The following is a 15680-nucleotide window of genomic DNA, read 5'->3' as shown; positions in this document are numbered from 1 at the left end:
GCAAAATTCACACATTCTCTTATCTCTAGAAAGTCAGAACCTATTAAAATCTTTCATGCATCCACATCTCATTCTCGCTATACACTCCTGACTTTCTTTCACTCCTTTCTCACATGGATATTGCGCTCTGTCCCGTTGCATAAACCACCTATAGTTTCTGTTAAACCTTGACTTTTGTATTCTCTTCTTCCCTTCTGCCTTTTATCTCTCTCTCCCTCCCCCTCCCTCTCTCTCTTTTATATGACCATCCACTACCACATTCTTTCGAAACAGGAAGGCTAGTTACACAAACTCTTTCACAAGCTGGACGATCATTCCCTTCCACTCTACTGACACTCACCTCCATTGTCCCTTCCACACCCTTTGCTAAACACCGTAACCTTTAACTTTTCCACATACAGCTCTGATCAATTCTTAGCAAGATATCTTCTCAATCTCTTCATCATCTTCTTTAAGGTCTCCTTACTCTTTCTTAGCAGCACTATGAGTTACCATACGTGGCCCGTTCTACCTTAGCTCCTCCTACCACTCCGGCAACAAGCTGACTTTCCATATCCGCAATTAAAATTGCAGAAAGCTTTGAGCTAAGTGGGCACCCTTGTCTCAGCGCCCTAGCCATCCAGAAACCCTCCGAAATTCCATCCTCTCCTCTCACCCTATATTTCATCACTTCATATACGTCCCTTATCCTCTCGATCAGGCCTCTCTTCAAATCCCTCTTCTCCGTCGCCTCCCACAACCTTTCTCTATCCACCGAAGGAAACTCGCCTTCAAGATCCACAAAAACGCAAGCACCTTTGACTCCTTCTTATTTAATTCCCAATCTACCACGTGTTGCAGAACGTAGATGTTGCCCTAAAGCCCGCCTGCGTCTCCGGCAATATTACTTTCCCCTCGACATCCTTCTGCAGACACTCGGTCAACACAATCACATATACTTTATACGCCGTATTCATTAGCGTAATCCCTCTGTAATTTTCATGCCTATCCCTATCTCCTTTCTTATACAGATGCACTATTAGTCCGTCACGCTTTGTTCTCTATCCCATCTAGCCCTGCTGCCTTCAACCCGCTTAACTTCGCTGTGTCTCTATCTCCTCGTCTTTCGACCCCTCCATCTCTGCCTCACTTGTTTCTCTACTCCTATCATCTCCCTTTCGTGTGTTTGGGCCCTGATACGATTCTTTAAAAAACTCGCTACTCCTCACTCTTCAATTTCTCGCTTATCCCTACTTTACGCTTCCCAAATCTATTTATGATGTATTACACGTCTGTGTGTCTTAACACTTCTCAAATCTTTTTCCAGATCTTTCACCTTTACCTGCTCTTTATGATAATAAATCAATCTGAAATTCTTTTTCATTTATAGGTACTCCTTTCTTTTTGCAGTTCCCTCTTTCCACCCTTTGTACTTCCTTTTCATCTTTTAACATTCCCTATCCCACCACGACCTTACCATTCCTTTCTTCTTCTTTCTGAATATCTTCTTTTGCATACATATTTTCATTTACTCTTCCAAATCCTCATATATCTCTTTTACCGACTCCCCCCCCCCCTCCAGCGAGCCTCTCTCATCTCTCTCCTATTATCGACAACCCTAATGACTGATGGTTTGATTCTCTCCTCGCTTCCACAGCGAATTTCTTCATCTGCTCGCACCCTTGCATATTCGTGACTACATAGTCTATCATGGATACCCCTACCTTACTTACATATGTATATTTTCTGTCTTCGTCTGTTGTTATCATATCATTCGTCGCCGCCCAGCCTCTATCCTCCATCCAGTCTCTTAGAACCTCCCCCTCCTTATTTAGGATCTTATTCTTTAAAGTCCTTTCGAAGCCCTCCCTTTCCCTCCCAAATATCTTTCTTCGCGCTCTTTCCCCTGACACCTACTTCTATGTCCGACCTGCCCTCCACCTTCTTCAGCCTTTTTTCCGGGCTTTCCTTTCACACCCTAATATCATTCTCCGTCTGCTTCAATTTAACTTTTCTTTCCTTCCATACCGACACCACCTTCCTCTCTAATTCTTCTACTATCTCCCTAAGCTCTTTTATCTTCTTTTCCCATTTCTTCTCTCTGACCCTGAGGTCATCCCTCATGTTTCTCATCTGTACACAAAGCCCCCTCTAAGTCTTCTCTCAATCCCCTGATCACTCTTATCAACATCCCGAGTCTCCTTCTCCGATTGCCACTACATTTTTACGGAGGGGGGGGGTGACCTGCATGCCCTTACGCTCTTTTTAAACGTGCCCTCTACAGCGCTTTTCTCTGGACTCTATTCGCTGTCTCTCTGTCTCTTCAAGAGATCCTCCCCCTCACTTGCGTTAGAGGCTCTCTCCCTCGTTTTCTCCTTTCCTCGTTCCGCTTTTTCCCTCTTCTCTTCCGTCGATAATTGAGACCGCTCCACGCAGCAGTACCTTCTGCAGCCCATAGATGTCTCTCACGACTGTTGCCGCTTACCGCCCAAAATTTCACTTTATTCTAGGCTTCCACCATCACACTCCACTCACACCTTACACACAAATTCCGTAAAATACTCTCAACACCTGTCAGGGAACACGTTCTCACTACCGTTACCAACAGGCACTTCCCGTCCCGCTGTTGGTGGTTGGATTTTTTCTATTTTAAATTGCAAACAGAATTTTTAGTAAGTTTGTTTGAATTGCTGACCTACGAGTCAAATGTCACTGTTTGTAAATTTTCTGATCTATTTACATCTATTTAAAGGTACTTTAAATAGTAAAATTTATGATTGAAATCGTAAGAATTTTGTTCTGTGTATACAAATACTGAGGAGCTTGAGTGGCACATTCACTATTTGACATAGTATATTCTCTGATTTCGAATCTTTCATTTTCTGAAAATGACTAAAATTTCTAAATGTCCTTTCAGAGTTCAAATAATTCATTTCCAAATGGTACTATTTGTCCTGATTTAAGGTTATATTGTGTAGTATTATGTGTAATCACGGATCTAAAGTACACTATTATTAATGTGAGTTAGGAAGGGTATAGGTGAGTAGGTTAAGGTACTTCTATATTAAATTATTTGTATATACTCTCTGCATAAGGTTGATGGAACATTACACAATAATAACAAAATCAGCCATTTACCCTAATAGCTTCAATTTCATTAATTCTATTAATTTCACAGTGTAGAATTACAAAAATTAATATAGTGCTCACATTTTCTCATCTCAGAAAAAAAAGAAAATATCAATATTTAAAGCATACCTGCTACAAAATGTGTTGCCCTGTAGGTAAAGCATTTATATTTACTTCACTTTAAAGGTTGAACATCATTGAGTGAAAAGAATTTTCTAGCATATGTATGTTAATTACGAGACTGATTTTCATAAAAATGTATTTTTGATGACACGTAAGTAGGCGGAGACTCTTAAATCGGCGTTGTAAGAGGATCTGCTGGCAGTTGTGCATAAAGCTTATCATTCCGGCTTGGTTGTTACTCGATTTGTAGGCAAGTTCCGCTCTTGCTCTGCGGAACATGTTAAGTCGACGATACTCAACGAGCATCCTTCCTACCTATGTCCTCGAAAGTGAGGTCGCTTCTTCCATCCTTTCCACCATCCTTTCCACCATCCTTTCTTCTTTGCTTCCTCTCAGTCACTCTGTAATCCGTTCTACCGAGTCATCCTTGAGCTTCAACTTCAACCTTCAGCAAGACTCTTAAGTACTTCGGTGGAACGAAGGCCACTTCATGCCTACTGAAACATCGTATATTCCATTTTGAAGAAGTACTTCTGTGCGTCTAAATTCCTTTTCGAGATTCGGCAGAACATAATAAGCCCTTAGCTAGAGGCATTACGCACTTATTAGCAAAAATCGTGTTCTGTACAATCTTTTTCAATGACTTGTAAAATGCCAAGAGAAAGTTCGCAAAACATACAGATTGTTCTAACGCAATCGAAAATAACATCCACAGCAAAGCTTAATAATACTCTTATGCAATATTCAATAAATAATAAGCATTTGTCATCATTTATGCTAAAAACAACCTAGCAGGAATCAATTAAAGCCCCTAACATGGGTCAATAACAAACTAAGAAATGGGGAAAACAACTTAGCGGCAATGGTAACTCCTAGCAATGGTAAATACTCTCATTTGTAGCAGAGTAAATAATCAGTACCTTCCACAAGTCTGCAAAAATCTTTATAAATGTTCAATAACAACCCCTAATGACAGAAAGGAACCTTGCTCTTGTCAATAACAACTTTTAGTAACAGTGAATAACAAGCCATTCCGGAAATCAATAACAAACCTAGGAAACCTTAATAATTACCTTCATAAACAATCGCCCACCCACAGAAGAGTGCCGTAACAAACTCCTAAAGATAGAAAAACACAATGCGTAGAAACAGTGAATAACAACCCTTAGCAACAGTAAATGAAAAAATCAAGATAAACTTATTTAAAACCCCTAGCAGCGGTTAAGAACAACCTTTGATCAGTGAAAAAACTGTAAAAAATCTACCTGTAACACGCTAAGTAAAAAACCCTTCGAAAAGTTTCCAGTCACCTTTAGAAGCGGTCAATAACAACTCCTAAAACTTTAAAACACGAAGTAACAGTCCTTAACTGTCCGTAGCAACAGTCGATAACAATCCCTTCAGAAATAGAGAACAAATTTAGAAATAGTTAATAATAACTGCTAGCAGCAATGAATTACCATGTGAAAAGTGCAGTAAAAAACTCTAAATGATGGAAAACTACATCACCTCGAATCCAACAACAACAGAAGTTAGGCAGTAAAAATAGTTGCAGCAGTCAATTAAATTCCCTTTAAGTAATCAATAACAACCCCAGGAGTAGTTACTAAAACCCCTAGAAACAATAACTCACAACTCCTACTAGCGGTTAATAATAACCTTAACAACTATCAACAATAACCTAACTGTCAATACAATGTTTGCAGTACAGTAAATAAGAATCCCTTTCAAAACTTTATAAACACCTTTATAAACGGACAATAATAATTCCTAACAACTTGAAAATCCCTATCAACTGTCAATAACAACCCATTGCAACATTTGATGACAAGACCTTCCGGCAATCAATAACAACCTTAGGAACATTGAACATTGAACATGGAACATTGAATAAAAATGCCTTTCAGCATTCAATAGCAGCCTGAAGAGTGGTTAATAACAACCCTGTGTGACAATTAATTACAAACCCTACCAGCGGTTATAACATCTATAGAAACGACCAGCAATAACCTAATAGGTAACAACACCTTTCACCATAGAAACAGTGAATAACAATCTATACCAAAGGTATACCGACACTAAAAACATAAAATGATAACCTCTTCCAAGAAGCAATATCCAAAATATTTTCGATGATATGATTATTGTCACAATAAATAAGATAAATTCTAATACACGTTGCGGCAATAGGATTTTTTAATGATTTAAGTACAAATTTGTCGCTTTTAAAGACTTCTCATTTTCATTTTTTTGAAACTCAAAAGCTAATAATTCACAAATATATTTTTCCTCAGCGTTTTTAATTTAAATTAAATATTTAAATCAGCGCCTATAGTTCGGGAAACATGCATTTCGATCGAAAAAAAACCTCCATTCCTTTTTCGAAATTTAATAACATTTTCCAATCAAAATTATACACAGAAAAAAGTACTTGATTTAAGTCGAAAATTCGGCTTATCTTAAGGTGTCACAAAAAGAAGCATAGGCAATCTGAAATTAAGAATTACATCTGAACATTAAATTAAGGGAATTAGATTACTGAAGTTCAAGTCGAGAAAATTTGAAATTCAGGGAGGCATAACCTGAAATTCAGGTATGCTCACTCTTCAATTAAGAATATATGTATACTGAAAGCTAGTATAACCTTAAATTAATAAACTATCCTAATTGAAATTAAGGGTAATATTCTAACTAAAAACCAGGAATTTCTCACGCCTTACCGACACTCCGCAGCTGTTCTTATATAATAATTATTTGTCTTAGAAAATATACAAGCTGGGTTCAAACTTGTAAGAAAATACACGAAAAGTAGGAAAAATGGGGAAAACGACACTGACCAACGCGACATGGAGTATTGGAGCAGGATGCGACTAGAATAAATGGCTATGAGCTGTATAGTAGCGCAAGTGTTCTATAACGTCATGCAAGGTAACACGAACCTGAAATTCAGGAAGGTATATTCCTTTATTTTAGGTGACGAAAGCCTTACAGGTTATTTCAGGTTGTCTTCAACTTACTTTCAGAACTGAATATTGAAATTTAGGAGCATACTTTACTTTATTCCAGTAGAAAAATGCTGATTTCTGATTAAACATAAGTTGGTGGATCATTGAAAACAGTTTGCACACTTAAATTCAGGTACTTCCTTAATTCAAGTCAAATCTGAAATTAAGTCGAATATAACTTCAAGGATTTATGTTTACTGTGTAATTTATCGACTGAACAACTCAATAGTTAGAAACTATATTTTTGTGATTTTCTGAAATTGAAAGCTGGGTTTTCATTTCCCATATAAAGTTAAAAACACGCACTTCAAGCAAAAAAAATCTTGTTCCTACAGAGTCTCGGAGCCCAAATGACATTACCCAATTCGATTTTTGGGAACATTTTTTTGCTTCTTCTGAAAAATTGAGAAAACGTATTTTTTTCGAAAACCTAAATTTTGACAAAATTAAAATTATTAATTAAATATTCTTATAATCAAATTATTATGATTGAAAGATTTAATAATTGAGCATAGTTTTAAAAGTGAATATATTCAAACTGATTTTTTTATTTGTTAGTCTATGGCTTCGATTTACTTTTGATTTTTGAGCATTTATAGATAGCTATATTATAAAACATGTTTACGTGAAACTTGCGTACTATATTTTCCAGAAAGAATATCATGTAACAGTCAAATATCAATTTGTCTTTTAAATTAAATACATCCATTAATTATACACTCGAGTCGCGGTACTGCGAAATTCAGTACTGCGAACCCTCGCTATTGAGCACGTTTTTCTCCCGATAGTGAGAACGACGCTATAACCCCTTCTCTCCCATTACTTATTTCTACATTTGATGATTTTATCAAATGTACAATTCATTGTAATTTTAATTTTTATTCATTATCAAATACATTTGATACTTACGGTCGAAGATTTTATATTTGTAATGCCTTTCAACGTTTCCTTCGCTCTATTCATTTTAATAATTTTAATAATAACTAACTTTAACGCTATTTTGTTTGTAATAATTCCTAGATGGCGCAAGAAATACAATGCTCTGTTGATCGATGCTGTTTGGTAGTATTTATTTGATGGCTACTTTAAATTTTAGATGAAATTCTTAAATTTAGATAAGAAAATAAACGATTTGATACACTTTAGAGTGACGGAGCCAGGAAAATTCCGCCATTATTTACAAAGTTACGCGAATTTCCGTATCAATTGCTCAAAATAGTTTATTTCTTCTACTTCGCAATTAATTTACAAAACAAGGTCCACGAAAAGTTTCATTTTACGTAGCTTATGTTTAAACTGTATATTGTTCATAATTTTATTACTTTAAAATTCACCAGACTTGGAAGTTCCTAACATAGTTATCGCAATAAAAGTTTTCTACGTTGTTATTAAATTATCAACATCCGTCGAATCGCTTTCCAGAATCGGGCTTGGAGACCAAAGAAATAATAGGATATCCCGCCGACTGGAGCGCTACTATGAAATTCAATATAACTTTTCGCGACTGAATCCCGAAGAAATTCCTGGACTAATTTAAATTCCAGGACGCTGATATATCGCCGTAGAACGACCGCGGAGGAAAGAGAACCCACCGGGACATTAAAATCAGTCCGATGACTCTGCGGCGTTAATCTTGCGACGACGGCCACTGTGCGAGAATAGCAATAATTTATAATTTCCGTTCTTGTTCTTTTTCGTGCGCCCAATGAATATTTCATGTCGTAAAACTTTCATCCCAGCCGATAATTGTTTTCCCGAGTCTACTTAAGAACCCGACTCTATGGTTTTCTACCGTAATTCGAGTTTTTCCTTTACTCATAAATTTTCTCGAAATTTCATAAATAACAATTGAAATTGTTATAACAGTTCCGTACACACAAGAATCTGTAGGTGTAAAAGGTAAGCTGAGGTAAACTTTCCGTGGTTAGAGGCCTGTAACTTGCTGTCTCTATCGGAGCGCACCGGAGATATCTGCGATTCGCCACGGAAAGTTGCACTCAGTTTGCAGTACCCACTTCGTGCTTAACCTGCTTCATCGATTATCTGCAACATATCGTGCCCTGCGCTTTTTCTGTGTCTGTGAAGATTGAAATCTCAGCTTTAGAATCAGCTCATGAAAATTGAAGTATCTTCCGGGTTTTTCGACTTATCATGGCGTAACTGTGTAAGTAACCTGCTGCCACCCAGCGGAGTCCAGCGAAAATCGTTGATTTGTAACGGCAATTATATCCCTAAATCAATTACCCATCTGGTCGCTGTCTGGTTTTATCCATTACTTGCAACGTTTATTACGGTCAGTTTATTTATTACTCCTTCATTGAAAAAATTAAAATGCGTTGAAAATCTCCCTGGCAAACCGAATGAACGGAAAGGATTTGCTACAGCCTAACCTTATAGTATCTACATAGTACCCTTTCCGTATCATGCAATAAAAGTTAAAGGAAACAGTAAGATGGACCTTTGATTTATTGCAATTCGGATTTTACGTTAAATTTTCCGCAAGAAGGTCGCGCAATAATTGCAATAATTTTTTTGCAGCGTTAAAGAACAAAAATACAATACCTGTCATTAAAATAGGCTGAAGGCGACTTCAAGAGCATCTTCTTTCAAAAGCAGCATACTACTTAAACGACTGTAGATGCGCTTAAAGTCGCCTTCAGCAGCAGTTAGGACATTTTTTAACATTTTTAACACTGTAAAAGAACTATTGCAATGACGCCGAGACATTCTAATTGCAAAATTAACGTGGAATCCAAATTACATCCATTTGAATGCTCATCTTGGATTTTACTCTAATTTTTTGGATAAATACCCACAAAGCTTTACGTATGCTTTTAAACTATATTGTGCATTAAGAGATCTCCATATTAAGAATCACTTAATTGTATTTTTAATCGTTACCGTAATTCACTATGTGCATCAATCTTTCCAATATGTAAGTCAAAGAGAATGATGCGACTAAATTTTTTACTTCCTCTTGTAGAGTTTGAATGTATAAATATTTATAAAGCGGAAACTCCACAAAACGTGAAAGGTTTCTTTCGGAGTGTAAAAAAATATATTTTTTCTGTTATGTACAATGACTGTATTCTTTAAGGTTTTAACCAAATCAGAAGCTAATTACGCAAAGTCCTTGAGCTTTTGCACGAAGGCACATCTTTTAAATCTCGTTTCGTCGAGTTCGCGGATCGCTTTGAGCAACCCTTTCGCGTCAACGATGGTACGCTCCTGTCTGACGACTCCTGGCAAAAAGTATGCTCCCTTTTTCTTTGCAAAAAAATGGAAGAAAAAACAGGAATGAGAGCACGAAAAGCAGGTGGGGAGGGGAGGAGGGAGAGAAAAGAGAGCTCTCTAGTGTCTTCCGCTCTCGTAGAATGATTACCTCCTCGTCCTTTTCCTATGGAACGGTTGGTCTCTTTGACAAGAGATTGAAAAAAGCCCTCGCTACTGCAGTGTTAGGCGCGACATTTCTTTTTTAAGTAGGAGCTGAACGCACTTTAAAGGTTAAAAGTGAATTCTCTTTGCGCTTTAATGAAACTCTTTTCAAATCCTTTTTTACCTGGGGTCTCATTGTTACTGATGAGATTGCTTCTATTTCAATTAACTTTAGTTATATTGTAACATGCAGCAATAGAAAATAATTTAACAGAAGTATTAAGTTAGGATGATAATTTCAAATTAAGTAATACATAAAATCCGCCCCTTTATGCCAAGAACTGCATTAAATCCGCCTACTGCACCCTCTACGTTGCCTAGATCCGCCTCTTTATCCCCACTGCCATCATAAGGCCTTCTACTGTATCCAACCATTCCCTAAATTTCGCCAACTCTATTTACTAAATATTCATTTTCATTCAATTTGAAATTTACATTGATCTTTTATCGCTAGATTAAGTGATACACTATAACGATTTTAACGGCACCCATTCTACACCAATAAATTGACTCCACCTCCACGATCCTCACTACTAAATTGGAACTACCTACTTTATTTCTACTAGTAAATTATATCCGCCTACACTATACGCAATCTCTACCAGCAAACTATTTAAGCATACAATAGCTTCACAGTATTACAGTCAATCTCTAAACTAAAACTAAACAAAGGTCTTCTAACCTTATAACTAAATTCGACCCGCCCACTTCATTCATTCCCGTACATTTTTATAAAAACTCTAGCTTATTCACTAAATTAGCACCGCCTACTTTACTCGTCGATTTTCAGATGATTTGCCTAATAAATTAACTAAACCTAGTTATTGCATGTGATTTCAGGTGACTTCGAGTGATTACAGGTTTTTTCAAGTGATTGACAATGATTACATGAGACGGGAAGTGACTGAAGGTCATTACAAGTAATTAAAACTGATTTTAGGTAATTATAGATGATTTCCAAAATCTGGTGTCAAAGTCGTGTAATCATTTGTAATCTTTAAAATCTTAGAAATCTATATAAGATATTATATTTCGTTATAATTTATCTTTTTTTATAACCTCTTGAAATCTTTGTGAGATTTTTTGAAATCGTTTGAAATCTTTGAAATCTGAGAAATCTTAGAAATCTTCATGATTTACTTTTTACATGACTTTGTGAAATGTTTTGAAATCTGTTGAAATCTTTTTCAAACTTTAAAATCTTTTGAAACCTTCCAAAAATGTTTTAAAAAATTCGAAATCTTTTAAATATTTAAAAACCTTTAAAATATTTTGAAATATTTGTAAAATCTGTAAAATATTTATGTATATTTAATATTTTCTAAATCTTCCTGAAATCTTTCAAACCTATCTAAAATCCTTGAAATCTTTGAGAAGCCTTTCCAAATCTTTATGGAATATTTTTAATCTGTCTGAAATCGTTTTAACATTTTTTTAGGTCTTCAAAATATTTCTGAAATTTTTGTAATATTCTGTAATCCTTAAAGTCTTTGCGAAGTCTTCTGAAATCTTCTTGAAATCTCCAAAAGCTTTGTAAAACCATTGAAATCCTTATGGTTGATTTTTATATATCTTTTGGAAATCTATTTTAATCCGTAGAAACATTACGAAATCTTTTGAAATATTTGTGAAATATCTGTAACATCTTTAAAATTAGGGATTATTTGAAACCTTTATAATCTTAAAAACGTTGTGAAATCTTTTGCAATCCTTTGAAATCTTTATGATCTATCTTTTCTTTATTTTTACGTGAAATATTTTAAAATATGCCGAAATAGTTTGAAAACTGTGAAGTGTTTTGAAACCTTTATAATTCTTTTTACATGTTTGTGAAATATTTTTAAATTCTTTAAAATCTTTTGAAATCTATTAAAATATTTTGAAATCTTTTGAAATCTTTTGAAATCATTAAAATCTCTCAAATCATTGAATCTGGTGCACACTTAAAGTCGAGCGGTAAATACTTAAATTGGATCCTATCCGCTTCGGTTTGATTTCAAACTTTTTTTACATTCTCATCATTTATGATTGAGAAAGTATTAGAATTGTCAGAAATTTGACATCACAGTTTTTCAACGGATCTCCACGTTTCGAGACCAACTGAATCCGAAAATAAGGTTTTTACGATGGCGTCTGTCTGTCTGTCCGTCCGGCCGTCCGGCTATCCGGCCGTCCGTAAACACGATAACCCTCGAAAAAATGAACGGATCAAATCCATCTTTGGCACACTTTTTTAAGGTGTCCTAAAAGAAAGGACGAGTTCGTTAACCAGTCATTTTTTATGAAAATTCAAAACGTGAGCGCATTTTGAAAATTTTTGACACCACTTTTTTCTGAATTTGAAAATTCTATGTACGCACATTTATAGTATTGAAATGGACAAACGATTTATCCTTATGCCTTTTTTCGATTAAAAAAAAACTCAGAGTTATAGCATTTTCAAAATTTTGTAAAACAACCGAAATTCAAAATTTTAACCCAAACAACGCAAGATATGAAAAAATGCCAAGAAAAGAAAAACATTGGTTTTTAAAATCCCTATAAGACTGTCATGACAAATTTTTGAATTTTCCTAGAAAATCCAAAATTCAAATTTTGATTGCCCAAAAAATAATAAAAAATCAAAAAATTCTATTTTGTGTTCAAACTACGCAGAATATGAAAAAAGATGAATTAACGAAAATTTAACCTTAAAAAAATACACAAATTAATTAATAATCACTTCTTGATTAAAGGCGTGCTTTTTGTTTTAATCGTCAAAAATAACATTGAAAATAAAAACATCAAATAAATAAAAAATTTGTGGAGAAACCCCTCAAGTTAAAAACAAAAGTTATTCAACTAAAATTGTACGCCTAAAACATATATAAAAATTTGTTATGAATTACTTTTTGATAAGACGCGTAGTTTTGGTTTTAATCATAAAAATTACATTAAAAATAAAAATGAAAAACTTGTGGAAAATGACGAAAGGTAGTAAAACGAATTGATAGACAAAAATTGTTCACCTAAAAAAGAGATGCAATTTTATCATAATTTATTACATTCTCATAATTTATGATTGATTCGAACCAAATGACGCAAAATACGAAAAAGTGTTAACAAGAAATATTAAATTTGGAAAAATCCTGCAAATTTTCACTTGCCCATTTTTCAATAGGACTAGTCATTTTCTTTATATTTCTCGAAATTAGTATGCGGAACATCAAAAGGTAATATCTTAAGCCAATATACAACGCAAAAAAAATTTCGAAAAAAAATGAACAGATCAAATCCAACTTTTGCACAATTTTTTTGGTAATAGAAGAAAGAACGAATTCGTTTAAAAGCCATTTAGGATAGTAATTCAAAAAGTCAGAGCTTTTTAAAAAATTTGGAGAATTATTTTTAGATTCAAAAATTCTATGTATGACTGTTACACCTGAAGTTACACCTGTCACATCTAAAGCTATTTTACTTAAAAAAATTATCTGAGTTATAGCATTTACAAAACTTAAAAAATCAATCGATACTAAAAATTTTTAACCAAACAACGCACGGTTCGAAAAAAGTAGAGAGAAGAAAAACGTTGCTTTTTGAAAGGCCTACAACATTTTCATAGCAACTTTTTGAATATAATGGAACAATCGAAAATTCAAATTTGTATTGCACAAAAAATAAGGAACAATAAAAAAATAATGTTATGCTCAAACTATGTATGATACATATGAATAAAGATGTGTGAATCAAAATTGTGCTTCCAAAAAAGATTTACAAACTTATTATTACTCATTTTTTGATAGGATACGCAGTTTTAGTTTTATTCATAAAAAAGCAATAATCATAAACAATTAAATGTTTGGACAAACGACACAAGCTACGAAAAAAATTCAACAAAAGCTGTTTAACCAGAAATTGGTGTATATTTTGGAAATTAATTCTTTTAACTAATATTTTAACTATTTTGTTGAAAATAGAATTGATTGGTTGTAAATTAACTTTTTTGTTAAACAGAAATATTCTCGAGTTTTTTATTTTTATTTAAAATCTGGTTTGTTGAAATATCAACTGCAAATTTTGCATTGAAAGTGAATCTTTTTTAGTTACGAATTTAACTCTTTGGTTAATGCAGCATCGTAATCAAGAATTTTTTTGTATGTATTGAAATTTTTTCTGTGGCTTAACATTAAACTATTTTATAAAAAAATCTTTTTTTTTAGTTTAAAAAAATGCCACAATTTTGTATAAAATTCAACTACGCGTCCAATCAAAAAGTTATTTATAAAAAATTTGTCACGATTAAAGCAAATACTACGCAACCCATAAAAACCCATAAAAAGTGATTCATAAAAATTTGTAATTTTTTTTTATGAGTTGCGCAGTATTTGCTTTAATCATGAGAAATTTTTAATAAATCACTTTTTGATTGGACGCGTAGTTGAATTTTATACAGAATTGTGGCATTTTTTAACTAAAAAGATGTAAAATTTTGTAGTTGACATTTCAACAAACCAGATTTGAAATAAAAATAAAAAACTCGAGAATATTTATGTTTAACAAAAAAGTTGATTTACAACCAATCAATTCTATTTTCAACAAAATAGTTAAAATTACAGTTAAAAAAATAAATTTCCAAAATATACACAAATTTTTTTTTGACTAAAATGTTGAATCAACCAAGGATCTGAACTTGTATCCTAAGAAGACTTATTTTCAACGGAAAATATAATAGTTGATATTTGAACAAAACAGATTTTAATTAAAAATAAAATGAAATTTAACCAACTTAGACAAATTTTCAACAAAACACTTGAATCCTAAACTACAACAGAATAATTTCTAACAAAAAATTGCATTTTTAACTAAGATGATTTATTTTTTACCAGCAAAAAATACGAATTTTCATTTTGTACCCAATAGTTCACTTAACCCTTGTGTTGCCACACGGGTATCCAGGTACCCATCGGCATACGTTTTGTTAAATAACTTTTTTCTAATAAAGATAGGCCGAATGCTTTTCGAATCAGCATGATTTAACTAATTCTCTATCGAAATTTGCATTGCACATATTTTTAGAAATTTTTTAGCTTGAAATGTCTTGCAATTAAAAAAAAGCACGGTAGAGCCACCCGGGTACCCGGGTACCCCGACAGAAAAAGCATGATTTTCATACAGTATATCATAAAAATAAAGTTTGTTATAATAGTATATGAAGTAAATATGGATACATTTATAAATAAAAAACAAAATATATACATTTTAAATTGAATTTTCTTGAATTCTTGGACGTCATACCGAGCCTCCTCGGAAACAAGAAATTTGCGATGTAGCTGCGCACGTTTTATATCTGTTTCAGTACTGCCAAGGTAACTTGCACATTATTAAATTATTATATTCAAGTAGGAATACCTTCCTAGAATATGAATAATTAAATATTCATTGAATACACATAATAATTTCAAGTTACCATGGACTTTTAACTACAATTTCGTTGGCGGGGTACCCAGGTACCCGGGTGGCAGACGCTGTGAGTTTCTTTGGGTGGCAACACAAGAGTTAACATTTTCTGAAATTTGAGATTAAGCTTTTTAACGCATCTCTACTTTTTAAGACCTCCTAAAGTAAAAAATCCAGTTTTCGCCTCCAAATGCATTTTTTTCATAATGTTGTAAATATTGTAACTTAATTCGAAATCTGTGATTGGAATTTCTAAAGAATTACAGTCATAAATTGGAGTGACATTTTTCAATTTGTTTTTACATTCTCGTCATTTATGATTGAGAAAGTATTAGAATTGTCGGAAATTTGACATCACAGTTTTTCAAGGGATTTCCACGTTTCGAGACCCCCTGAATCCGAAAATCAGGTTTTCACGATGGCGTCTGGCTGTCTGTCTGTCCGTCCGTAAACATGATAACTCTCGAAAAAATGAACGAATTAAATCCATCTTTGGCACACTTACTTTAGGTCCTAAAAGAAAGGATGAGTTCGTTAACCAGCCATTTTTGATAAAAATTCAAAAAGTGTGCG

This window comes from Belonocnema kinseyi, chromosome 5 (assembly GCF_010883055.1).
Source record: "Belonocnema kinseyi isolate 2016_QV_RU_SX_M_011 chromosome 5, B_treatae_v1, whole genome shotgun sequence".
Lineage (NCBI taxonomy): Eukaryota > Metazoa > Arthropoda > Insecta > Hymenoptera > Cynipidae > Belonocnema > Belonocnema kinseyi.
Note: the sequence above shows the minus strand (reverse complement) of the source record.